General features: G+C 39.1%; 1 long non-coding RNA gene across 1 annotated transcript; it reads left to right on the top strand.

Annotated features, from left to right (window-relative positions):
- The first annotated feature begins 4714 nt into the window (after window positions 1-4714).
- LOC134422088 (uncharacterized) lies at window positions 4715-25448 on the top strand. The gene is made up of 4 exons (XR_010028727.1): window positions 4715-4821; window positions 7776-7934; window positions 14802-14950; window positions 23048-25448. It is a non-coding gene; the product is annotated as an uncharacterized LOC134422088 (long non-coding RNA).
- The last annotated feature ends 309 nt before the right edge of the window (window positions 25449-25757 follow it).

Genomic DNA, 25757 nt, shown 5'->3' with positions numbered 1-25757 from the left:
ATTCTCCTTGATTATTTTTTAATTTTAGTTGAACTAGATAATGTGTCTTGAGGTGGTATTTCTTAGACTACATGATTATGGCAAGCTTTTAAAAATATTTGTATCCTAGCTCATAGAATTATTCACCTAACATTTTTGTTCGATGTATAAAAATTAATATAATGACCCAGATTTTTTTAGAATTCCATATAAATTAAAATCACAGAAACACAGGACACAAAAAGGATCTCAAGAGAGCACTTAGTCAAACTCTCTGCACGAAGGAACAATCAAGAACACTTAAACATCCTTACCACAGTTAAACTGTTCTTAAAATTGCTGGTTAAAGAGTTTACTAAAATGTCTCCATGTAAACCACTGCAATTTCTGAACACACAGAATTCAGAAGTTAAGCACATTTATTTTTGATATCATTGTAGGCCACTGAGCGTAAATATTCACAAATTAAAAATATCTGGCTTGTACGTGAAAGTTCAATTTTTTTGGTAAATATTTTGCTTTCTGGGATAATTAAGCAGTGTTTATTCAAACTTGCTCATATGCTATGCCTTATAGACATCTTATAATTTTTCTATATGTAGACATCTTCTGTAGGGTGTGGTGTCCAAAATTATTTACCGCCTCAGCCATGCTTATCACAGCGATACAGATACCTCTTATTTCTAATGTGACATTTCTGTTAGTATACCCCAAAAACAGTTCTTTTTTTTGCAACACCATCCCATTCCCTGCTTATAACTTGAATTTTCTACCTGCCCTATTTCTGACTGCACCTATTGATTTTACTTTTGTTGACACCAAACCATTTATCAAGATGTCTTTGAATTACTGTTTTGTCTCTCAAAGTGCTCACGGACAAACCCTTTTGGTGTCACCCCCAAGTCATGTAACTGTATTCTATATTTCATTGTACAAGATATCAGTGAAAATAATATAAGAGCTGAGTGTAGAACTGGTCCCTCTAGATATCCACTTGAAATTTCCTAGTATTTGAGAGAATCTTTTAACAAGCTGTGCATTCCCATTACAGTCATCACATCAGGACTGCCCTTTTGCAATACCCCTTGAGAAAGCAATGTTAGACAACACCAGATTCTTTATGAACGATATATCCTATCTACCATTTTCCTCTGATTCACTTATCACAATCTGATAAAGAAGGGAATTGTATTGCTTTGATATGATTTATTTCCCACAGATATATCCACCTATATTTTAATAATACTATTGTCTTCCAAGAAGAAAATAGCTCCTTATAAGTAGGTAATTCTGGAATATTTGTGGAGATTGATTGGTCTATATCACTCATATCTTCACTTTTCCATTTTTTTATTTTTGAAAGAAAGATTCCATATTTACTCTTTCCTAGTCTCTCATAAACTTGCCAGATTACTCAGAGGTTATTTTGTTTTGCTTTCTTGGGTAGTCTAAAATGAACACACTGGTCCCTCACAAACTAGTGATTACAAGAGTGTCTTTCAATTTTCTTGTCTGGTTCTCTCTGGTCCTGTAGAAATTCACAGTGTAAATAAATATGAAATGGCAAATTGTTTAATACCTATATAATGATATATATTTACACTAATGACTTGTGTGACATGGTGCAGCAACTCATGAAGCAAAATTACTCTTCAATTCCTATTTTACTGATACAACACCACTTGTCTGTGGCTGAGAGACAGTTACAAGAAAGGTAAACTAGAAGTCAGATGTAGATGGAGTGGAACAGAAAATTGTAGATTGTTGTTGCTTTGCACTGCAGTAAGAGCACAATAGAAAACTTAAAACATTACTAGTTGCAAGTCCACTTATCTGCTACTAATAAAATAGTTTCAGCTGATGCATTTGCCCTAGAATTCCTTGACATGTTTTTGTACTGCAACCACATTTTTTTCTCTCTTTGAAACCAATTTTTTCCTCTGTGGTCCTCCTGTCCCCACCTTGAACCAGAGGGAGTACACTCACTGACTGAACACGGAAGGTAGAAAAGGTGGAAAATTTGTCATGCAGCAATTGTATGGAATCTCTTTTTTACCAGCAAGCTAGAAACTTCATTAAAGATCGAAGAACACAGTTTCTATTCCCATTCCCACTTGCAAAAAATCCCCATGGAAATTTCTGGACTTCTGCTTAAAGGAAAATTATTTTAACTCCTCATACTTTTTGTCCTGGAGATATACCCTTGATAACTGAAAGTTTAGTCTGAATGTTAAAATGTTTCTAAGTGTTACAATGTTCCTTATTAAAAGACAGTTAAAGTGCCAGAATTTCTTTGCCCAATGAGTAGAGTACAAATGTGCACAGGTAAGAAGTGGACAGTTTTGTACAAAAAAGATTTCTAGATAGTAGAGTGAAAGGGGAAGGAAAGGCAGGAAGGACTGACACTGCATTGTGCAAATTAAGGAAGATGGACTGACACTGCATTGTGCAAATTGAAAAGAAAAATACTGTCTTCTTCCTTTCAAAACCAACCCAAAGTAAAACCAAAATTCATGACAAAGAAACACTGCCAGAAGTGTTTACCAGCATTTTTAAATACTTGTTTCCCAAAAATTATCTGTTCACTTTTTATATATCTGATTCATAAATCTCTTCTTATACTGTACACAGTATATTCTGAAATCTAGGACCATATGTGGGGCCTAATGATATCAATAAAGCTGTGCTTCCTGTGGAATTACAGTTATACTACATAGACAATAAAACTAGGGATGTTTTTTCAAAGTAACCAGAAAATGTAAGCATAAAGTGTTTGGTCACATACTCATGAAGCTTTGAATGGCATGTTCCTACTTTCAGTCATGTACTCCTCTGTGATTTGCCATAAAATAGCAAGTTTGATAAACCTAGAAGTGGATATATTTCAGATGAAGAAAAAAGCTATACAAATATAATTCTCTAAGAAAAGATGGAATCCTAGGAGTACAGAAAGGGATATCAGCATTAGAAATTATTTCAAGGCCTAACATCAAAATATCACAGATATTTTAGACACTACAGACTTCATAAATTGTTATAATTTCAAAAACCTCCAAATATTTCATGAGTTAAATTGTATAATCTGGCCAACATTTACTGTAAACCAAATAAGTAACTAAGCTGCCCATTAATTCAGAGAGCAGAGTGTGATAATAAAATTGCTCTTAAAAATGGGAGTCGTCATGAATGACTGCTTTTAACGTTTTAATAAGCATCATTAACTTCATATGAAAGGTTTATAAACATTTACTTTGCAAAACTTCTCTACTAGCAATAGGATAGATTTCATTGCTTGTTCTTACAGAGGTTCCTTTCTTAAATCATGAAGTGTAAGCAGGCAATGTGCAGCCCAAAGTTCACTGCAAACCTTCAGACCGTATAAAATATTATAAACCTTCTCCCATTCCTGAGATCTACTTCCAACACATACCATAAGATGGTCACTTATATTCTACAGAGCTCACTTTTCTTTGGATATTTTCCTTCTTTGTCTGTTTCACTTCAGGCAAAACCTCCCTTCTCCCCATATTTAATGGAATAAACCTATTAGCAGTCAATCATTAATTCCTAGGGGCTCAATTCAGTAAAGAAAAAATTACCTCCACAGTTGTCTGCTATGAGATCTCTTGATGGCTGTGCAGATGAAGAGTCTGATCAAAATAGCTTATGTGGAAATAAGAAAATGAATACATTGCAGTTACATGGTACTTTCTGACTTAAGAACCTTCACATATTAATTAGGAAACTTCACAACACGCATGTGAAGCAGGTAAAGACTGTGAATGCTTCACGAAAGGATAACTGAGGTATGATGAGTTGAACAGTACTTCCAAGGGAAAACAGTAAATTGTTGCTATATCAGGGATTAAAGTTACTCAGGAAGTCACTTGGTCTGTCTATGCAGTTTCTCACACAGCACTGCATTTCTGCAGGTAAAAGTTTTAACCACACACAATTCTCCTTTTTTCCCCTCTGCAATGAATGCCAGCTCTTCACTGCTCTTTCCTATGCCCCTCTGTCACCCACGCCCAGCTGAGGGTACGTGCGTTACCCCTGATGAGCAGAGGAATGTCACCAAGTGTGCTTGGTACAGAAGTCTAAATATCATATACTCAGCATTTCCTGACCAGTGTTATGGAAACAGGAAATTTCAAAGAACACTGGGTGCTTTGTGTGCTGGGCTGCACTGGAAACAACTAACACAACTAAGTTTACTGTCAGAGAATTTCTAATGAAGTCATTGCTCTTATTTGTTCCTTACAGCGTGGTCTGTTACTGCTGGGGAGGCATTTTATCTGCTAATTAAAATTTGGCCTGGAGTCCATTTTTACTGGTAGCAAGGACATGATCCTTAAAGAGATGTAAGAAATACTAGCAAAAGTCTAACTGCAGAAAAACAAATATCAAATTAAAGGCACTTTTGTTGGTATAACTTATTTGCTTACACCACCCAGTACCAAGTATACTGTCAAACCCCTTCTTTTCAGCCGGGTTTCTAAGGAAAAGAATAATGAAATCATGCTACCAGCCTGTCAGCCCTGACCCTAATGATCTTGAACATGCCAGCCAATTTCAGCCACATCTGACAATGCCTTCAGGACACAGGTCTCAAAAATCTTCCTCTCCTAGGAGCTTAATGAAAATGGGGCGTTGGTAGAGGAGAGAAAATGGCTGTATTATTCCTTTCTCTGAGGAAAAGACACGGAGAAAGGAGGCTTTCTTTATTCACTTGGCAGCAGCTAGCTGGGCAGCCGCATGTTGTGTGGACTGCCTGATCAGCACAGCTCGCCAGTCAGCACAAATATCTGCGCTCCGGGTCTGCAGAGCAGAGAGAGCCACAAGGTAAATAGAGGGAGGGCAGGGAGAGGGTGGGAGTGGCACAGAACTGCAGGGAGCCAAGCAGAAAACGTGTGACATTGCAATAGGGAGTGCTTTTAGGAACAAGGGATGGAGGAGGGGTACGGACAGGGATTTAGGAAATGGGGGAGGGGTGGGGAGGGGGGCAGATTGTAACCATCTTTGGGAGAGGGGGAGGAAATGGGGCACTGGGTTTGTGGGGGAGACCCGCAGATACTGTAGGCAGGGCTGGCTCACCGAGTGGAAGAGATGTAGGTTAATTAAACCTGCTGCTTCTGGAATCATTTATGAAATTACCTGCAGCTTCTTCACTAGAAAGGTTGCTGCTCTACGCCTGGATAGCATATTGTTTAGGACAGGCCTTACACAGGAGTGGCTTTCAAACACAAGAGGGACATTAAAAGGACTGTGCTTTTTGCTTTTTTCATGGTGGGCAAATAGGCAATGAGTCAGTTCAGCTAAGGGGAATGATTTAGTGATTGATCTAAGTGTCAGGTTTGAAATCACTGCTGTAGACTCCTTGAAGTTACAAGGTCATCTCAGCCCTTCATTGTTCCAAGGAAGAAAAATTAAGTGCCACACAGTTACCACATCTGGCCCTGGCCTTAAAAAATGAAAGCCTATTTGTTCTACACAGATTTGAAAGAATCTGAGGAACCTGCTCATGTTTTCACACCCCCTAGTGCTATGTAGCAACCTGTATAACACAGATTTGTGTGTTTACCTACATCCAGCTGATAAAGTACATTACAGATAGATAAAATATATACATATATATTACAAAAAGACCTCTAATGCAGATTACAATATGAATGAGCATACATTTTGCACTGAAAAATGAAAGAACACTATTAATACCAGTGCTAAGCATCATTCTGTGTGAACAGATTTTTAGATGACTGACAATTCACCCCTGCTATGGTACACACATAAAATTATTCTCTTTTCTTACTTTACTCAAAGTATCAGTATAATGCTGAAGTCAAATACAAAAAAAATTATTTTAGGACAAGCTCCCTGCCACAACGACAATCATAGAGATTCAGCAGAAGTGAACATGCTCACAGGGTGTTTTATTTAAATTTTATCTAGATCCAGATATTTGGGTGTTCATGAACTATCCTGTTCAGGAGAATATCTTGACTGAAAACACCCAAACAGCTCCTCTTCATCAGCTCTGCACTGACTCTGTGACAGCTGAGCTGCACACTGGCCAAACATGGAGCTGAAACCAGACCCTTACTACCAAAGGTTACCTCGCCACTGTCTGTTCTTACTTCTTGTTTGTTCAGCACACAGAGGGCCCTCCCCCATGGCTGAGAGTACAATGTGCTGCAGAAACTGTACCTGCACTACAGTACTGATCACAAACACTGGCCTCTGGAACTGTCAGTGCATCAACTTTCCATCTCAGCTGTACATTGACTACTGCCAGATTCTCAGTTTTAGAGAAAGAAGTCAGATTCAACCATTTCACACTGAAAACTAATAAAAAAGAAATAACCTAAAGTGGAAAAATTAATTTCATGCCACTTTTAAAATAAACTTAACAGAACAGAGAGTAAGCCAGGTAATAGCTACTTGTGTTTTCTGTAAGCTACTTTGACAAGAAATCAAATCAAGTCAGGGAAGCATGTTTCTCCAATATTGAGAATGTAGCTGTAATAACTGTTACATTAGCTAACACAAATTGAGAAAGCCTCCAAATCTGTGACTTGTCTCCACATGTCAAAAGGAGCATCTGGTCCTGTGATTTGCTGAGAATGAAAAATACAGCTCAGTGTAGGGGGAGGGCTGTAAGTGACTTCTGAACAAAGGACACAGCTATCTGAGTGCAGAAGGTGTCTGGTTTAAGTTCAGTTAAATCTTTGCACTTTTGCCTTCTTTGTTTGAATGTATCCCTTCAGATGGGGGAGGGAAAAAACTCTAAATGAAAGGAACATCAGGTACTGTTGAAACTCATTTAAAGTGCAATCTGCAATAGGCACGGACTTAGGCTGCTGACAGAATTATAGTGTCTGAGGGGCCTGGAGAGAGGGGCCTTAGCAAAAATGTGTGTGCTTTCGATCACAGATAAGCCTTGGCTTTTTTCTTACATGGTCTGTGCTCTGTAAGAAGGCCTTGCTCCTGAAAGAGATAAACTCATAATAATGAGCTGGGCAAGGCACAGAGCAGACAAGGAATGTGCAAACTAACCACACACACAGAGGCCTGCAGGGAACCCGAGCTGCTCCCACTCCATTGCAGCCCAAAGGCCCACTGAGCTGCCCTGAGCTCTCCCTCTTAAGGGGATGGGTGACATGAGAACTTTCACACAGTTTTACTCCTGAATAGAGTAAATGTACTTCAGTGTATTGCCAGTTTATCCACAGAGTACTTATTGTCCCTGGATTTCAAAACTCATCTTGAAGTATCTCTCCATATTCTTCCCAGTCTTGTATCACTTAAACCCCACATTTTATTATTGGCCTATAATTTCTTTGCATTTATAGGACTCCCATGAATAATGGTTATTGATCCTACCCTCTTTTTTCCCACTTATCTGCAAAACACCTTCTCCCCTTCCTATTCCAGACCACTGGGCTAGTTCTCATGTAAAACTTTCCTCTTTGCTTTAACCAAGGACTGGCTGATCCTATTCATCTTTCCTTTCTCCTTCCTCTAGCTTGCAGAAATCCTGCTTGCTTGCATTTTTGCTGTTTGAAAACTTATTTTTCTTTCCTCTTCCTTGACTCAACTTTCCTCTTGAGATGTTTCTCTACTTCTGCAAAGTTGAACTATGATGGGATTAGATCTGCAGAAGCAGTTTAATTCACTCACTCATTTTGTGAAGAAACGAGATCTCTGTCCCTTACAAAGTTGGTGGGATAAAAGGTAAAAAACAAGGGACATGTAGAAACACCCCATATGGAATATAAATGAGGAATTCATCTTTCAAGGAAAAGAAGTCTGGAGCGTCTCTGCCAAGAATTCAGAGTATGTGGAAAGCCCCAGAAAGATGGATGCAGTTGATTTCTTCAGTAAAGAACACCTTCAGTTTTACAAACATGGACTCTTCTCATGCTATTTTCTAAGAGAGGAAAAACAAATGTGGCAAGGTATATAATTACTAATTCTCAAAATCCTCAGCATATCACACAACTCCCTATCCCTGCATTTTCCAGCATATCAAATCTCCTCTAATTCCATGTGTTTTTGACTCAAAGCTAAACTCCAAATAAAACAAATCTATGCATTCTTTTTCTGCTGCCCTCATCTGGTTATCTGTCCCTTCCCACAGCCTCTTGGACGTCAGACATCAAGACTTCAAAGTTTAGCTGTAGCTTAGCTTGTGGTAAGTATTTATTCCTCATGGTAAGTGCAAGGGCTAATACTGAAATTCTTTGAGACTGAGACTTGGAAGATGCCAGAAATCCTTCAGTGATTTGTAAGCATTGTTCCACTCAACTTTGCTCCCAATATCCACAATCCTAAACATGCAATTGTTTTTATTAAAAGTGCTTCTGTATTGTTTATCCATGTTGTAATTTCTACTGATTCCAAGTGAGAGATTATAGAAAAAAGGAGAGAGAAAGGAATACACATCAGATCTTGAGCTGGTTTAAATAGCTATTGATTTACTGAACCTTTACTGAAGCTGATGAAGCCCAGCTAATTTACTCCACATCAGGATCTAGACCAAAACTGTGCAGGGCATTCCCCAGCTGAGTGTCACTGAAATCTGGGTGTTTCTGGATGTGTTTTGATATGGACAGGAAAATATTTTATGTGCAGTGAAGATATCACAACTTGAGAAAAACGCACACATAATGATTTTAGAGTTTAGATGTAAAACCACTTTGTGGCCTCATTTAGGTAGATTTATTTCAGTGCTGACTCCCTTCCTGCACATTCAGTCTAATACTATAAAGATCCAACCTGTCTTATGGAAAGATTTGATGTCCTCCAGAAATATCTGAAAAGAAATAAAATTAAAAAGTTCTTCCCTCCTCCTAAAGAAAATAGAAAATGAAGCCTATTTTTAAAGATTATTTTTTACTCAGTTGTAATAATTGTTTTTATAGCATCCCTTGTGAATAGTAAATTTTATAACAGATGGTTGTTAGCCTGTGTCAGTTTTGAGGGGAAAAGATAGTGCAATCTAACCTCCATTAAGTTAGTAAACATCTTTATGCAGAAAAATAAGACAATCAAAAGTAGAAAAATTCAATGGAGTGATGCTTCTTGGTACATTTTGGATATGCATGGTAAATTATGGATATACATTTGGATATTACTTTGTCTATACATTGATTGCCTTGAGCCAGGGCATGAACAATTACCCTGCATCCAAGGCACTGTGAGTAGTTGGTATTCTTACACCAGCATGTTATTAATCAGTCAACATAATTTAGAAATAAGGCTCTTTGTTTGAATATATTCTCTTCTTTTTGGTTCTGCCTGGACAAGCAGCTTCTCACCTAAACAAGTGACCTTGAGACCTCTCCAATAAAATGTGCCCCAAGCCAGGTCCTTCCAGGATGCCACAGGATGCTACATGTGCTGCAGAAAGTGCTCTTCTGGCTGGGGACAACTGGCCAGAGAAGGGGAATTCAGTACTGAAAAGCATCCAAGTGAGACCTGAGACAGACTATTAGTCCTCACCTCAGCTACTTCAGCCCTATGTTCATGACAGCAATTAAGCACAGGAGTAAGGTGAAGGTGAAATTAAGGTGGAATATCTCTCATCTTGAAGTCAGCGTCAGTTTTGCCTTTTCTTGAGTAAAGACACAAGGAAATACTTTTTAGTATACTTTTTTCACCACAAAGTATACTAAAAGTTTAATAGATTCTGAAAGAATTTTCTGAGTACTTGCCTTTTTTGGCAAGTGCAAGCCCTGCTTTTTAGATTTTGGTTGTTTTTTTTTTTTAAATTCCCAATAGGGGATCTATTTCTGAAGCCTCAGATTCATGATACTGCTTTTGTCATTTTCTGGAAAGTTCACATTTATCTGGAACATAGCTAGCACTGAGACTAACGAGAAACATCTGAGAAATGCTGCTTTCTTATCACAGTAGAGCCAAAAAACCTTAAACAAAATAAACTAGCTCCTTTTTTGGGTATGGAGTGTCCTCTTTCATAGGAACTGTTTCCCATTTTATGTGTTGAATGGAGCCAGTCAAAAAATCCAAACAGATAATTCATTTGATAATTTGAGAGAGAGCTAGCAACCACTTTTTAAATATGCAAGTAAAAAGCAAATAGATTTCATATGAATAGTCACTGTAGCTTCCTCATTGCCAGAGCAACAAAATTGATTAAATATCTAAAATAATGGAAGTTAAAGAAAATAAAAAAATGCTATTTCCAATATTTCCACTTACTATTTCCAGCCTACATGTTCCTGCTACCTCAAATCAATTCCTTTATCCTTTAATTCAAATAAAGAGCATTATGCTGTTCCCATACTATTACACAGCCCAAAGTATTCTTTTAAAACCTGAAGTTCCATCAGAACACATGCTAAAATAATCTTAATCAAGAGTAACCCAGCAGGATCTTGTACCCCAGAGGATAGCCAGGCCTGCAGAGCCTTGCCACACATTTTGGAATGCCTTTGATGGGGCTGGAACACCCCAGTGCAGCAGCTCCCACCTTCCCTGCACACCCTGGCTGGGCACAGTGGGGTCTCTGGGCTGCACAGGGAGCAGCCAGGCAGAGGCTCCCTGTGTCCCCAGTCTCTTGCAGGGCCAGGGCTTTCTATGGCTCCTCATTCATTCCCTTTTGCTTCTGACATAGCCAGTAAAACCAGTGAGATCTGTACTTAAAATAATTTTTAAATAGGCTTCAAGACTTTTTCAATTAAAAACTTTGTATTTTTCTATTGCATTCTTTTGGGGAAAAAACCCTACTTTGCTGCTTAAACTGGTTAATGCTAAAACCAGATGAATTTGAAAAAATCAGTGAGGTGTGCTCTGTAGCTTTCAATGCAAAACCAATTAAGTTCCTACTGAGTTCAGTGGAGATTGTGTCTAGCCTACAAAACTTGTCCCCTGCTAACCAGTCTTCTTTCCAATGTGAGCAAGGGCTGCTTTTTAGAAAAAGAGCAGTCTTTTCTTAACTTTAGAAAACGTCCAATATGGTGAAATAATTTATAGTTTTGTTACACTTACTATTAAAATTTCATATTTATAACCACCAACCTTTTCACTCCACAGGAGGTTCAAATTTTTCTGTCCCACATTGTACACACACACACACACATATGTATATATTTCTATGTATGAGCCTAAAAGGTTTCCTTCTGTGCATGGCCTGAGGCCATAGCTGTCTATACAGTGGACTGAAATCAATCAGAGGCTGTGTGATTCTCATTTTTTCAGCAACTGTATTTAATTTCTCTGGAAAATAGAAAATATTTTAATTTTATATCTTCTAGTCTCTGCAGCCATTGATTTGTCAGTAGAATGGAATGAAAAACACTATCAAGCTCTGGCAGCAGAACTGCAGTGGTGATGAAAGGTTGCCCTGCTTTTACTCTTTTATTACACCACTCACTACCTTTCCAGTGATGATTTGTCTGCACTATTGTTTTTATTAGCTTTGGTGCAAAACAACGAATCCTCTTCTCAGGTCATAGTTAGAATGGAGAAAAAAAGTAATCCTTTCATTTCCATCAAGGAGTTTCCATAATAAAAACAGTTGAGAAGGACAATCCTTCCAATTTGACGTCTATTTAATTTCTTCCCTGGCTATACTACACTTAAAATATAAATTATAGCCAACGTTATGGATAAATTAGGCAAGCTGAAAAAAGGGGATGGGGAAAAAAAGCAACTTTTCACCCTGTTCTTATCAATATGTTGTGTCCTCAGACCTTGTGACTATCCCTTAAAACTTAATCAATTTTCAATTAAAAAACCTCACATATCCCAAAACACTCTGTGGTAGAACACTTGCTTATGTATATTTTTCATGCAACAGTAGCAAGAGAAAGAGTTGGGAAATCATTCAGAGTTGTTGCAAGTAGTCCATGTCCATAGGGATCAGTAATAATCTCCCTGCCTGCAGCTTGAGCCAAAGCTGTTCTTTATTTCACTCTGCATCTCTTCCAAATCAGAGTCTCTTACTGAGCATTTCAGGAATGTAGCAAAAACATAGGTTTTGGATTGATTTGTAGACTAAAATTGCTTCCAACTCTGAAAAGGTCTTTATTTCATACCGTATTTATGGACTTTTGGGGTGTGGGCAGGGACATTGTGCTCAGTAGGAGAAGGAGGAGGGGGAAAATCCCCACTCCACATAAAATTATTAACAGAGCCTGATACTCTGGGTCTGTAGCCTGGGTATTTACTGATGCTGGGAAACAAGGAGAAAGGCATAAGGTTTAAGGTCTACTAGGCTAATGTAGATAAAGCACTCAGTCATGTCAGGATGAAGTCATTGGAAACTGTACTCAAGAGAGCAATCCCAGTGAGTGCAATGGACCTGCTCAGAGGAGTAAAGCAACCACAGCTCTGTTTTTGGGCTCAGACCCACACAGGATTCCCACACAGAATAGCTGATAGGACAAAGGCACACGTGCTCAGCAACAACTGATAGTGCTTAATGAACACCAAGTGTATTAATAGGCCTGAGCACAGGAAATGAGAGATTTCCCCCTGCTCTTCTAATGATGTCTAAGAGCAAGTTCTGTGTAAAGAAATATTTCTTTAGGAAATAGCTGACTGGCTGGAATTCTTACGAAAAAAAGAGAGAGATTTCCATTACTTTTTTTCTTGGATTAGAGTTAGTCTTGGTTTATACTCCCTTCCCAGATTTCTTAAAACTGTTTTCCAGACATTCCCACGGTGCTAATGTCAGACCAACATCTAATAACTTTTTCCTGAAGGCTGATACTCTAGCACAGTATCTTTCAGCTCAGAGTGCATAAGCCAATTACGTTACTCTACCAGCCAACACTCAGGACACACAGAAATACCTTCCTGCTTCTGATTAGTAGCAGATATGGTTTTGTAATGGATTGAGACAAAAGTTTCCAAGTGCTAACAAGTTTTCAAGACATGTTACCCATATATATGAGTAAAATAAAAAGTCTGATCCATGCAATTAGTTTATAATGTAAATTCTTGAGCAGTCCAGGTTTAGTACTACCGAAAAATATATTTGTTGTTCTTCACAGTTAATTATTGAACAGAAGTCGGAATGTTTATTCTTCTACAATTGCCTATTATCACAAGTAAAACTTCAAGTGTAGTCATAATCTTTTACTGTTATTTTTTTATTGCTCTATCAACATAACCTGATTTCCTTGAGATGTGTCACTGCACTACCAGGAATTAGATATAATTATATAAGGAAAAAACCCAGCAAGTTATTCCCAATTGCTTATTTATTAGACAGCACATCAAATTTCACTAGCAAATAAGACAACTTATTTTTGTTAAGCAAGGCTGTGCACAATATTTATAATGCCACTACATATGCAATTTTTATGTACCTGCTAATAAAGAGATCTTGAGGGAATCCAAAAGCCTGTGTAGCACATTCTTACATATAAAGTGGCATCTATCTTGGAATACTATTTCCTGTATTAAGATAATCTTATACTTCACACCAGATTAACCAAAATGTGTCTCAGAATAGTTCTAAGAGGTCCAAGAACTTCATATATAATCCTAGCCTAAATCAGGAGTAATGTGGCTTTCTTCTTCAGACTGTTTTTATGGGTCTTTATACTTTACATGTTTAATACATTGTGAATAGCATGAGGCAATTTCTGTGGAAAATGCTATCTTTTCACAGGACTCTTCATAGACCCAATTGCTCCTTAAAGAAGACGTTTTATGTTATCTTCAGGAGCTAGAATAGATATAAAATGTATATTGCAAAATGATGGAATGCAGTTTATTTTAAAATCTGTTAAAAAGCCACCAACTGTCACAATGAAAAGCTAAATCAAACACGGTGATCTCCAATTTTCTGTTGCCAGCCTTTAGAAAAGCACTTTTGAAGCTACTCCATTCAAGTATTTGGCCATGCCAGCCTCAGTCTGTATTGTTATGCAAAATTCCCAATAGTACTTGGCTGATGTGATCGTGATGCTGCCCCAAATAAGTGGTTGCTCATATGTGTTACAGTTCTTAATCTGATTTTTCTTCCCTGCATTAAAAGGAGTATCCAGCCCTTTTTTGATACCTTATTCTCTACACTAGCTCCAGATCTGGGCAGGGAAGATATCCAGTTTTCTTCATAAAACTGAACCTTCAGAAGCATGCAGATTTGTCTTTTTCTGGACAAATCATAATCATTTCCTTAGTAATCTCAAAAGAAAATCTTTGGAATGGTCTGTTGAATATTTTTTAAGAAACTGTTTTCTTAAGAAAGGAAAGAATTTTGTCCAAACTTCTGAACAGCGGTCATTTATGGAACTAACTGGAGGACCTCTGCATTTTTACGATGTTTATGCCACTAATAGGAGGATCTCCATGTTTTTGGGGTGTTGCTGCCAGATAAGCCCAGTTGTTGTTGAATTATTCACCAACACGATTCCCAGGTAGATCCTAGAGGAATTACTTTAGGGACATTTAGCAAATATATTCCATGACTTTGAGATCTGTTCCTGGAAGTGAGCAAGGCTGGAATAAGTAAATCCCCAGTTTTCATGGGATGACCTTGTAGCCTGTCCTCATATTTCTACAAGACTTTAAAAGCAGGAAAATGATGCAATAATGTGTCAAAAGGATCAGAGAAGATAACACCTCAAAATATAGGCAATTTTAAATGAAAGTTCATAAAGAATGAGTTTTCAAGTTTCCTTCTTTTGCAATTCAGTTACAACAAATCTTGTACTGTTTTGAAGATACTTTCATTTTGTATTCTGACCTCTTAAAAAAAAAGTTTTTATGAGGTTGAGATAGATTGATGTGACCTTTATTTCTTATTGTTCCTGCACAGGACAAACCTCTGTGTTTATCTTTTGCAGTGTCCTAATCTATGACTAAGCAAAGCAAGGGAGGGACCCAGGGTCTGAACCCCACAGCCCTGTCACTGCTCTGGACTGCAGGAGCTGGTCCAGGCATTGTGGGGGCCAGCTGGCCCAAGGTGTTGAAGAAGAACCACCAAAGTTCAGTGGTAGGTGTGGCACATTTTTTCAAATATTTTAGGTGCCAGAGATGTGTGTTTGTGTGTGGGTGTGTGTACACACATGGGACACACTAGAGACAACAAGATAGCAGCTGCTCAGAAGCTGAGTCTATGTTGTTTCATTTGCTCTTGCTCAGGAGACCTGGGCTGTTCCTCAAATCCATTGCTGGGTGGAAGGTTAGCCTTCAAGACAAATTCCCTCCAGATGCAGTACATGGAAGGAGAGGTGCACCTTCTTCCATGCATTGACCCCATTTCTCTTGGGAGGAACAGTGCCCTCAGAGAGAGCTCTGCAGAGTCTGTGTCTGACCCCCTCCAAAACCCTTCATCTCATGATGATTTTACTGCAGGAATGCCCAAATAATCTTGAACATGGTAGCAATTCAAAATTACCTCACAGCCTCATCTCAAGTACCTCTTTGCAGTTAGCAAAGGAAACTTACAGTCACTTACTGGTTTCTAAATGAGAAAATACATGGTATGCTAAAACATCCAGCAGGCTGAAATCAATTCGTACTTCTGCAATGTAAGTGAAAAAAAGCCATCCTCAGATCACCACCTCCATGGGCAATAGAGCTCATGCAAAGCCTGGGGCAGAAAAATGCTGCCATTGCATGGACACAGCAAGGAAGGGCCTCAGGACACCAGGTGCCAGTGAGAATGATTTTCAAGTTTAGATTTCAAGAAATCAGCCACTCTATTTTAAGTGGATGACTCTGTCCAGCCTGAAGAATTAAGAAATGTGTCATTCACTGGAAAAAAGGTAGTAGAATATAGAACTAATGAGAAATAATATGAATAATAATATGACTGTGAACTGTGCCATGCACTTGACACGGAACCACTGGGATAAGATCACTTAAAACTGTAGGCAACAGCTTGCTTTCATACCACCAAGGGTTTTACTGCAGCAGAAAGGAAGCGTAAGGGCTGACAGGATAGAGAGGAACATAACCCCAATGAATGCCCTAGCATAGGGCAATTTTGGTGCTGGCTTTTGGGTTCTGCCTCCCACTGTCTACACCCACTTCCAGAAGAATGACTAACTGAAGGAGGCTTTTTGCTGCTTTATACTTCTGAAAAAACTGAAGAATCAGAGTTGAGTGGACAAAGTTTTAATTAATTCTTCCCACTGTGCAGAAGTTTCTCCTGAGATGCCAGTCAACTGGGCTGGCTCTGGGTGATGGCAGAGGGAGGGGCAGAGGAACCTTGCAGCTGGCTCCAGTTGTTTGGAATTGTTGAAAATGCTCAGTGCATTTTCACGACATTTTCCAGGCAGGGCTGCAGCAGGAGGAAAGAAAGCAGAACATGTGCCTGCACATGTGCCACTGCAAAATTCAGCAGCTCCTCAGCATTAGCCTGCCTCAAGCCAACACTTTCAGCTAAGGCCCTGAACTTCCTATTAAAGAGTTAAAGTACAAGCACTAAATTCCTTCTGCTGAAAGGAAGGGGAAGTATCGGGTAGAGAGGCAGACTATAAAACAGAGGTCAATAGACCTTAAAGTTCATTGGCAAGATCTCTCAAAGTGTACTGCCAGACCTAAGGCTAGTCAGACAACAACAAGGCATGGAGCTACATAAAATTCACCTCTAGCATGTTATTTGTACACTCACTGCCTTAATTAAAAAGACAACCCCGCCGCTAGTAGGATGTAATGCTTGGAATTAAAACAGGAATATATATCATGGCTTCACCTTGCAATCTGTTATGGTTCTAAACTAATTAATTAGGCTTCGTACCACAAAGATTAATATTCTCAATGATGTTTTAGATAGTCTGTTTATAAGTGGGCCCAAAAGACAGCTTGACTTTACTTTTTTTGCCAGTAGCTATTAAATGTATAAACTGGCATCCTAGAGACTGGCCTGCAAGTGACTCTGCCTGTACAGCTAAATGGAAAGTATTATTTGTTCTAACTGCTGCTTGCAGATGCTTTCTTTGTGGTTTCACAGCTTGGTCGTAAGGCAAACCTTTTTAATTTTTATTTTTTATTTTTACAGCTGTTTAATTGGGATAGTCCTGCTCTGGTATTTATTTGTGATGTTTATTTACACAGAAGGCTTTGCAAAGGCCAAGTTTTCTGGGAAGGGCCAGGTACAGTGTTTGTGCAGCTGGTCACCAGGTAACCCTCCCAAACACTGCTGGAGACCACTGGAATCAAGCACAAGGATTGGAATGGTGCTCTCCCCAGGATTGTTTTCATTGCAACACAAGCTCTGATGTTTGCTCAGTTTTGTTTGATATCATGCAGACCCATAATTCTACTTTGAAAAGATAAAAACTGTGAAGCAGCAATTAACTTTCTTCAATAAGCACATTTTAAGCAGAATAAAATTAACAGTTTTATTACTGAATGTGTCTTGGGAAAACCATGATGGCTTATTAACAAAATTTCAATACATGGTTAAACCGATGCAGTCAAAAACCCCAAATTAGACCTAGATGCTTAAAAAATAAAAAGTAAGAAAAATCATTCACTCTCAAATAATGAATTTTCAAACATGACTTTTATGTGATATTAGAGAATTCAGGCTTAGATAACAACATGTGTTTGAGTTTTTCTCTCTCTGGTTGAGGCAGTAAAGAACGTGGGCCTGATTCTCAGCACTAGATTTGTTTCCTGTCCCCAGGATTAGGCACAGCATGTGTGCAATTAGCAGCCAGTCCTGCATGAGAACTGAGCTCCTACTGTAAAGCAAGGCCTGGGGGTGCTGGCAGTGCTGGAGGAGCCTTTCTGGAGGGCATTGTTTTAGTTTGAGTACCACTGGCTGTTGATAAAGGTCTCTAAAGCTGGCAGCTCTGCAAACCTATGTGGAGCACTAACAAAAAGGTTTGAAGTTTGTACCAAAGAGTTAGAAAACATCCAGAGAAAACAAACAAACAAAAAAAAACAAACTAAAAACCCCACAACCAATTGCCAAACACAGTTGAACACAATTTAATCTGGTTATGACTGTTCCCAGCTGGACATTCATGACTCTGGACTGTAGTAAAACTCATAAGAGAAATATCCCATACCTTCATGAGTAATTATATAAATAGTCTATAAGGTAATTACGAAATCCTCTTTTTTCTCCCTCCTTTGAGCCTGTTAGAAGACATTCCCTCCCAGAATTACTTGGGTAGTTTGGGTGCATACTGTCGAATAAAACTTGTTGAGATTTTCAGACAGTCACAGGCTTTCAAAAGCTAGAAATTTAGAAGAATATCTCTCACCCTGGTCACCTCTAAGTAGGCTTGAAATCAGTTAAGTAACTGATTTATTTGGAACCACTGGGAAGCAAAATAAATAATAAATAATATTTTCTTTTGTACCTTGTAACAATGAAGAAGCACCGAGACAGTACAATGCACATTTATCAGGCCTCATATTTTTAATTTTGTTAATGTCCTGAATTTCATTGTGCTTGACATGTTTACATTTTATAGTGCATCTGTAGCATTTGTGGTCATCCCTCTCTGAAACCTGAATTGTCACAATCCCACTGCAATTCTGCACTAAGTGCAGGACAGGCAGTCTGCATATGGAAAACTGGCTTAGAACAGAACTTACCCTATTGAACATGTCTGTGGGCACATGTGAGAAGACAAAGGAGCAGGAAGGACCTGCCCTTAAGGAATATGTCAGCCACACCCCTCACCTGGAACAACCTAGATGGTCAAAGTTACTTGGTGTAAATTTCTATTTTCTTTTGCCTGGATCAATCACTGTGAGCCTTTTTCCTTTTTATTTTATAGTCACCTTCTGTCTTTTCATCCAGATACAACTTCAAATAATAGATTCCACCAGGGATTTTTCCTTTCTCCTTTTCAACATTGAGGAGGAAGTAAAACAAGGAAAAAAGGTTCAGAGCAAATCAGCAAATCAATGAGGCTGAGGTTAGTGGCTTTAAAAACAAAACCCCTATAGTACTCATACTAGTGGGTAATGGTAATTTACCAATCTGTTTCCATTCCCATGGTAACTAATCTAAGCACTATGGTAACAAACCTAAACAAACATAAATATTATCTTTCCTCTGGTCTCAAAATTTTTACATTTAATGGTGTTTGATAAATAGCTGCACTAGCAGTTCTTCAACTACTGTTCACAATGACATAGTACAGTAAACAGTCTCTCATCGTGCCTACCAGAATCTGCAAGCAGTTGCACTGCTTAATAAATAACAGGTGATTATACATGCAGAATTGGAGTTTTTAGGTGAAGGTAACAGTGAGTAGCCATATGTCAATGAAACAGCATTTTAAATAAGACAGGCTTCATGAACTTAGTGGCATGGTTTATCAGTTTGTTTGACAGTCTGCAAAACTGAAGCTATTTTCCATGTTCATAATGTCTTTCATAAATATATTATGCGATTAACTTATCATTGTAAGGAGAATAGATGCCTTTAAAATTATTATTCTAGTGGAAATTCATCTCAGAGTTCACATAGGCATTTGGCTATTTTCTTCTTGCTCTGTTTCTCAATGTTCTATACACTATTATTTACCCACAATTCAATTTTTGTTTGGTAGCTTGATCATATCAAATCTGAACTTTCTAATACAAATATACCCTGCTGCTCTCTTCCAAGTGAGCTTTCCAGTACACACATCCTAGAGACTTTGCAGGCAGCTGCCTGAGGAAGCCCGTCCTGTGTCCTGCAGGGACCTGCCTGCCCTGCTGTGGCCCAGCCTTGGGCTGCTCGTGCAGGTGAGCTGGCTCCAAGCAGTGCCTCACCTGCATGTGCTGCACTGCCCTTTCCACACTCCTGGATCAGCACTGCCGGCTTCACACAGCTGCCAGCACACTACAGACACAGCTCATCTGGCATGCAAGTTTCTGCACAGCATTCTGATCACACAGCTTGGGTTTTAAGAAGAGAGAAGACAGCCCAAAATAGTGACTCCTAGAAAAGTCGTTGAAATGCAATAGTTCTCTCACTCATCTTTCCCTCAGAAATGCAGAAAGTTTGACTGTGTTTAAGAAGACACGGATACACCCTCTTTATGAGGGAATATCTCCATCATGAAATAGTAAAAGTGGTTTCCAGAGCTGGGAAGCTCTTGCCCTTTTGTCATTCTGCCATCACATGGGCCTGCTCAGCACCGCAAAGCAAGCACAGACCTGACCCAAAAGCTCAATCTTGTTGAGAAGAAATGTCTTCCCATAAAAATCTCTTTTTCAAGGTAACAGCTTGTCTTTAACTTGATTTCAGTGTTAGTCATCAATTCAGCACTATGAGTTTTCTGTCTCTGGCTTTCAGTATTCCAACACAGAATTCTGACCAGAGTATGAAGAGCTCAAGATTCATGGTGGAGTGTGGAATTTGTTTAAAACTCATGCAGAGACCTTGTAGGCTCAGGCAGATTTACATTGCTTGAAGAAAATCCTAACCTGGCCAAAGGGAAAGGGCAAAAAACACCAACTGAAGTACCTAAGTGCAGGCTCACGTCTGCAATGTTTCCACTAGGATTGCTGAAACTACACTAAACACACCAGCCCTTGATCCTGGGCTTGTTTGGGTTGGAGGTCTAAGGTAAAATCTGTTCTCAGCTCTAGTCAGCTGCTCCTTGGCTTTGGGCATGACCACAGTTTTGCATTACCTCATTTTATCTGGAAAACACTTTGGGTTCTACACAAATACAGTTAGTCTTAAAATGACAGATTTCCTGCTTTAGATTTATATATTTTTCTGCAATGTCTGGTTCACCAAATGTCAGCAGGGAAAACTGATCACCAGGAAAACTGATCTTGTTGCCTGTCTTTCTTGAGCCAGTTCATAGCTATTGGAGTTGCAATGGGAAATACATTTCCAATGAGGCAAACTGTTATTTTTGCATAATGTGAGCTGATAGTCAATGACTGATAGTCAGCTCTCAGTGGTGCTCACAGACACAAGAAGAGGCAATGGGCACAACTTGAGACATGAATTTCCATCTCAATGAAAAACCCAAAATCACAACTTGAGTATAGAACAGGTTGTCTAGAGAGGTTGCAGAGTCTTCATCCCTGGAGAAACTCAAAACCTGACTGGTCACAGTCCCTATTTTGATTAGGTGACCCTGCTTGAATTGGGGGGCTGGACCAAAACTGGATCTCAGAAAGTCCCTGCCAATCTCAAATATTCAGTGATCTCTGTTTCTGGGGCAAATACTGTGCAAAGGTAAACCAGGAAAGGAGTCATCAAAGCTCAGTGAGGCTTTATCCCTTCAATTTTCTGTAGTCAATAGTGATACAAATCATACTATAGCACTTCTCAATCCTATTCTTAATGTGTTGATAGAGAACTCAAAATCCACTGGGACTTCCAAGACAGATGCTTGCACTGAAGACCATATGAGTGTCTCAAGACAACTATTTTCTTTCAAAAAGTTTCTAAATTCCCTGACCTATAATACAGGTATAGTCACCTAAAGACATCTGTTCTTTGCAGATGTTTTCAGACTTAGACCCAGAAGTATGTCTGGAATGTAAAAATTTCTCAATAGCGGATTGCATCTCAAAGGGATACAAGTGGAGACTGTTTGCTTTTCTTTGAAGCAGAAAGCTTGGTTACTTCAACAATACAACTTAGATTGGGAAACTTTCCCTTGGTTTGCCAGCTTTTATTTTTATTAGCATTTTTCTTTGCTGCTCTTTGTTGGCTAACACCTCAAAATGTTTCAACATCCAAACATAAGATTTAGCCTTTTCTCAAATCCAAGTTAATAGCTGCAAAGATAAAATCCTAGGCAGACCAACAGATAGTTGATGAACAATCCATATAAGGTATTTCAATAATTTGCAATCCTTTTTCCCCTTTAATTTGGAAATTTAAAAAAAAATATTTTAAGTGGTCTAATCTTCAGATATTTGGTAGAAAAATGCATATGCTCGATTTGTCTCTAACACAAGCAGGCCTGTTTTTCTGTACATGCACAAGAGTGTGCTCTGATGAGCTTGCAGACAGGAAGTGAGGTATTTGCTTACCAAAATGCTTTAAAACAAACCAGAAAATCTGACACACATGTACAAAAGTTTGTTCTACAAGCATATTGTTCAGGCTCTTAAAAAATAAAACTATCATTACATAGGTATTTAAGTGTCACTACCTGCAGTTTGAGGAAAATAGAAACATCTTTTATGGAGTGAGACACTGTAAAGAACTAAAACGATTTGATTTTTTAAAAAAAATATTATAAACAATCCATACTTTACACAACTTAGCCATAAGAAATTAATTTTTACTAAATTATCAACTGCAATTCAGTGCAGTTTATTCAGATGATTTTTTTACTGTCACTAAGTTGCTACTACAATTATGAAACGAAAAACCTGATCTGAAAAACTTCCCATCAGCTGATGTTAGCAGACAGCAGTAATTGCAACAACTACTGCTTAATTTTACAAAAATCTGACCAAATTCACATTCTTTTGAGCATGTAAGAAGCAGAAACTCCGGTTCCACCCAGGCTGCAAGTAAGTGATGAATAGAAAACAGCCACACATTTCTAAAGCACTGCAGTGTGAAAACAGAACTAACAGTAACCCTGTAATGCCCAATGTGTCAGATTCTCTCTCTTAATAACCTAGTGAACATATTAGAGCTAGTTCTGAGCAATGTACACCACCATTTACTACCTCTGTGCTGCCTTTTGCTCTACACAGATCTATTAGCCATTAATATTTTTACCTAAACTACATGATAACTGAAAAATCAAGAACCATCCTCAAAAATAGTAATAAATGCAAAACCGAGAAATAATTAGCAAATTTGACTTCCTATGAAGGCTGGGTATTAAAGAATTAAGGCATTTTGAACAAAGAAAACCTGAGAATAAGTAAGGAAAAAGTGTTAGAAACACCACTACTAATAATGTAGTCGTCTTACAGACTTACAGAGAAATTAAAACTATTCTCCCAAAAAGAATTCCTAGGACAGAAATTTACTGCAAGAAGGAATTTTTTATGATGGTATTTCAAGGAATGCTCTTTCTTGAAATTCCTAGCTCTGATATTTTTATTTTCAGTCTCCTAGTTACTAAAGTTCAACTTAAGCAAAGTAGCTTTTCCTATGCACCATTATTGTCATTAACTATGGATTTCTATCTATTATCAGGAAATCTGAACCCTGGAAGAAGAGAGGAGGCCCTCCACTCTGGCAGTAGAATTTGTCTCCTGCCGCATGGCACTGTGGGTTCTGGTTTTTCATTCCTCTGTTCTGGGGTTTCTCTTATTGCATAGCTCCTTTCTGTTGCTAGAGCAAGAATGAACAACACTGAAAAGAATCAGTCATTCATTATTTATCTCTTCACCTGTCCCTTTTGGCATTAACATGATATGATACTATGAGGTTTTGGTGAGGGCCCACTGACACAAAGATGCAACACATTGTTTGGAATGGTGGTTTGTATTTTATGTACACATATTACCAGAAGTGGCTTTGTCTTTGTGCCCACCACACCACTGAAAACAAAAAGGACTGTACTCTCTCTTAAGGACTGGATGTATAAAAATATAATGTCCTGTTAGTGGGAGCCTGTGGCACTGAAGTGTTTCTGCTGACAAGGTACAAGGAATTACAGCCTGACCCCCCACAGAAATGCATTTCCACAGCAAATACCCAAACTGTTTACAATGGCAGTGATAAAGAATTTCATGCTTCTCTCCTGTCTTCCTGCTTAGACCAGAAGCCAAAAAAAAAAGGCTGAGACCCCTGGATATTTCACTAACCTGGAAAAAAATGACCAGAGGAGGCAGAGATCCACTTAATTAAACTGAGTCAAAGGCTATGTTGGACACTTTTGCCCTTGTCAAGCTTGCACTTCTTAATAGTTTGTACATTTTGTTTATTCCAGTAAGTGTTTATATCTGGTGATTACTGAAGTGACTGTACTTGGTGCTGCTGGAGAGGACAGAAACCATCAGCCACTTGAGCACTAATTCCCTGCAGGAGGCACACGGTGAGAGCAAGCTCAGCCTCAGAGATCTGAGCAGGCAGGTGTGGGAATAAGAACACTGAAGCACAGAGGAAGACAGCCACATGCCTCTGGTGAGCCAAACACAGAGCCTTGCAAGGAGTAAATAAGAAAATGGACAATATAAGCCCTGGTGCTCAGGGCTCTCTCTCTCTCTGCTGCTCATCCAGCAGCCACAGATCTACATTGCTCAATACTTGAATGAAGGCAAAGGAAAAAGCAGTTTTCATAATTATGAGGCAAACTCTCCCAATTCAGCTAGTTGCCTCCTCTCATCCTGGCTTGGTACCCCAACTTATCACACCCATAAACACACAAAAAAGGAACAGCAGTTGTAGCCGAACATGTTCATATATATTGGTATATTGGAAACTTTCAGCTTTGTTTCTTTTTTTTTTTTTTCTATTTCACATTGCTGCAACAACCCACATCCCTGCTGGGCTTTGATTGCAGCTTTAGCTAATTATATTAGTTGAGACATTTTGTCATACAGTGAATCAGATCCTCAGATCCTCAACTGATCTAAATGAATGCAGCTGCACTGATGTTAGTGGAGATTTTCCTGTTCATACCAATTATTCATTATCTCCCCAAAAATGAAATGCAAACTGCCATACTCTAAAACACAGTTTTTAAAGCAAAGGGGCATACCTTTAGTAGGTCTTTGCAATTTATTTCCTAGAACACTTTGGGAACACTATTTGCACTCTGGAAAGCACCAGAATAGCATGGTGGCTAACAAAGAGAAATGAACTATGCCTTCAGTACATTCTCCTGATGTATTTTCCCATCAAAATAAAACTTTAAGATTATTACAACACCCAAATGTATTACATATATCCAAGAAATAAACAAGCATGGAAGTCTACTAGATGGCTATTTTTATACAGAGTACAGGAGAAACCCAGAATAGGGAAGATTGCCTCACAGTTTTCCTCCTGATATGGATTGTCACATATGGACAACCATAAAAATATTATTTATCTTACACCGTTCTATTTGGTCTGAAAATGGTTGTACTTTCTGGCATGTCAAAGCTAATGAATAAATCCACCTAGGAGCACACTAGCTTTGAAAGGCTCCAGTGTTCTGCAGCTATTGGCATTTAGGGCACTGGATTTGTTTTTTCAAACGGTGTGGCATGAGATAAAAGCAGATTACTTTCCTCCATCAGCTACAGATTTTCTCAGGTTTTTTTGCACAGATGACTGTACACACTCTTCAGCTATCAGCACCTAAGCATTCAAATTCTTCCTGGCAACGTGAACTCTGGGTAAATTTCAGCTGTCATCCTGCCTTGTCCCCGATACCTAGACACATCTCTATAGACCCACTCATCTTCCATAGCCTTAAACCTTCTGGAAAAAAAGAACCTACTCAAAACAACCAAACAAAAAAGGCAGTCTAACAGAGGTTTACTTCTGCTTTGGCATGTATCTTTAAGCTTCATCTATCAGCTATTGAATGGCTTGTTTTCCCCGGCGTTGCTGGCAGCCGCTGTGCCGCCTGTGTTAGCGCAGGGGCTGCTGTGCGCTGGCAGGGCTGCGGGAGGTGGCACTCGGCTCTGCAGGGCAGCGCGGCCGGGCCCGCCCTTGGCGTGAGCGCAGGCTCAGCGTGTGTGTTCCCCGCCGGGAAGGCACAGACAGCCTGCAGGGCCGCTGCGGCTCCTGCGGCCGCGGAGCTGACATTGGGTACACGGGCTGCTGCTGCCGGCAGCCCGCGGTGCCCGGAGAGCCCTGCAGAGGAGCCGGGCCCCGCCGCTCCTGCTCGCTAGCGCAAGGAATCCTCCGTGCTCGGGAACGGAGCCTGCCGCCTGTGCTGGCTCTGCCACTGCCTAGATACAAATAAAAA

This window comes from Melospiza melodia, chromosome 9 (assembly GCF_035770615.1).
Source record: "Melospiza melodia melodia isolate bMelMel2 chromosome 9, bMelMel2.pri, whole genome shotgun sequence".
NCBI classification, from domain to species: Eukaryota; Metazoa; Chordata; class Aves; order Passeriformes; family Passerellidae; genus Melospiza; species Melospiza melodia.
This window is presented reverse-complemented; position numbering and strand designations above follow the sequence as displayed.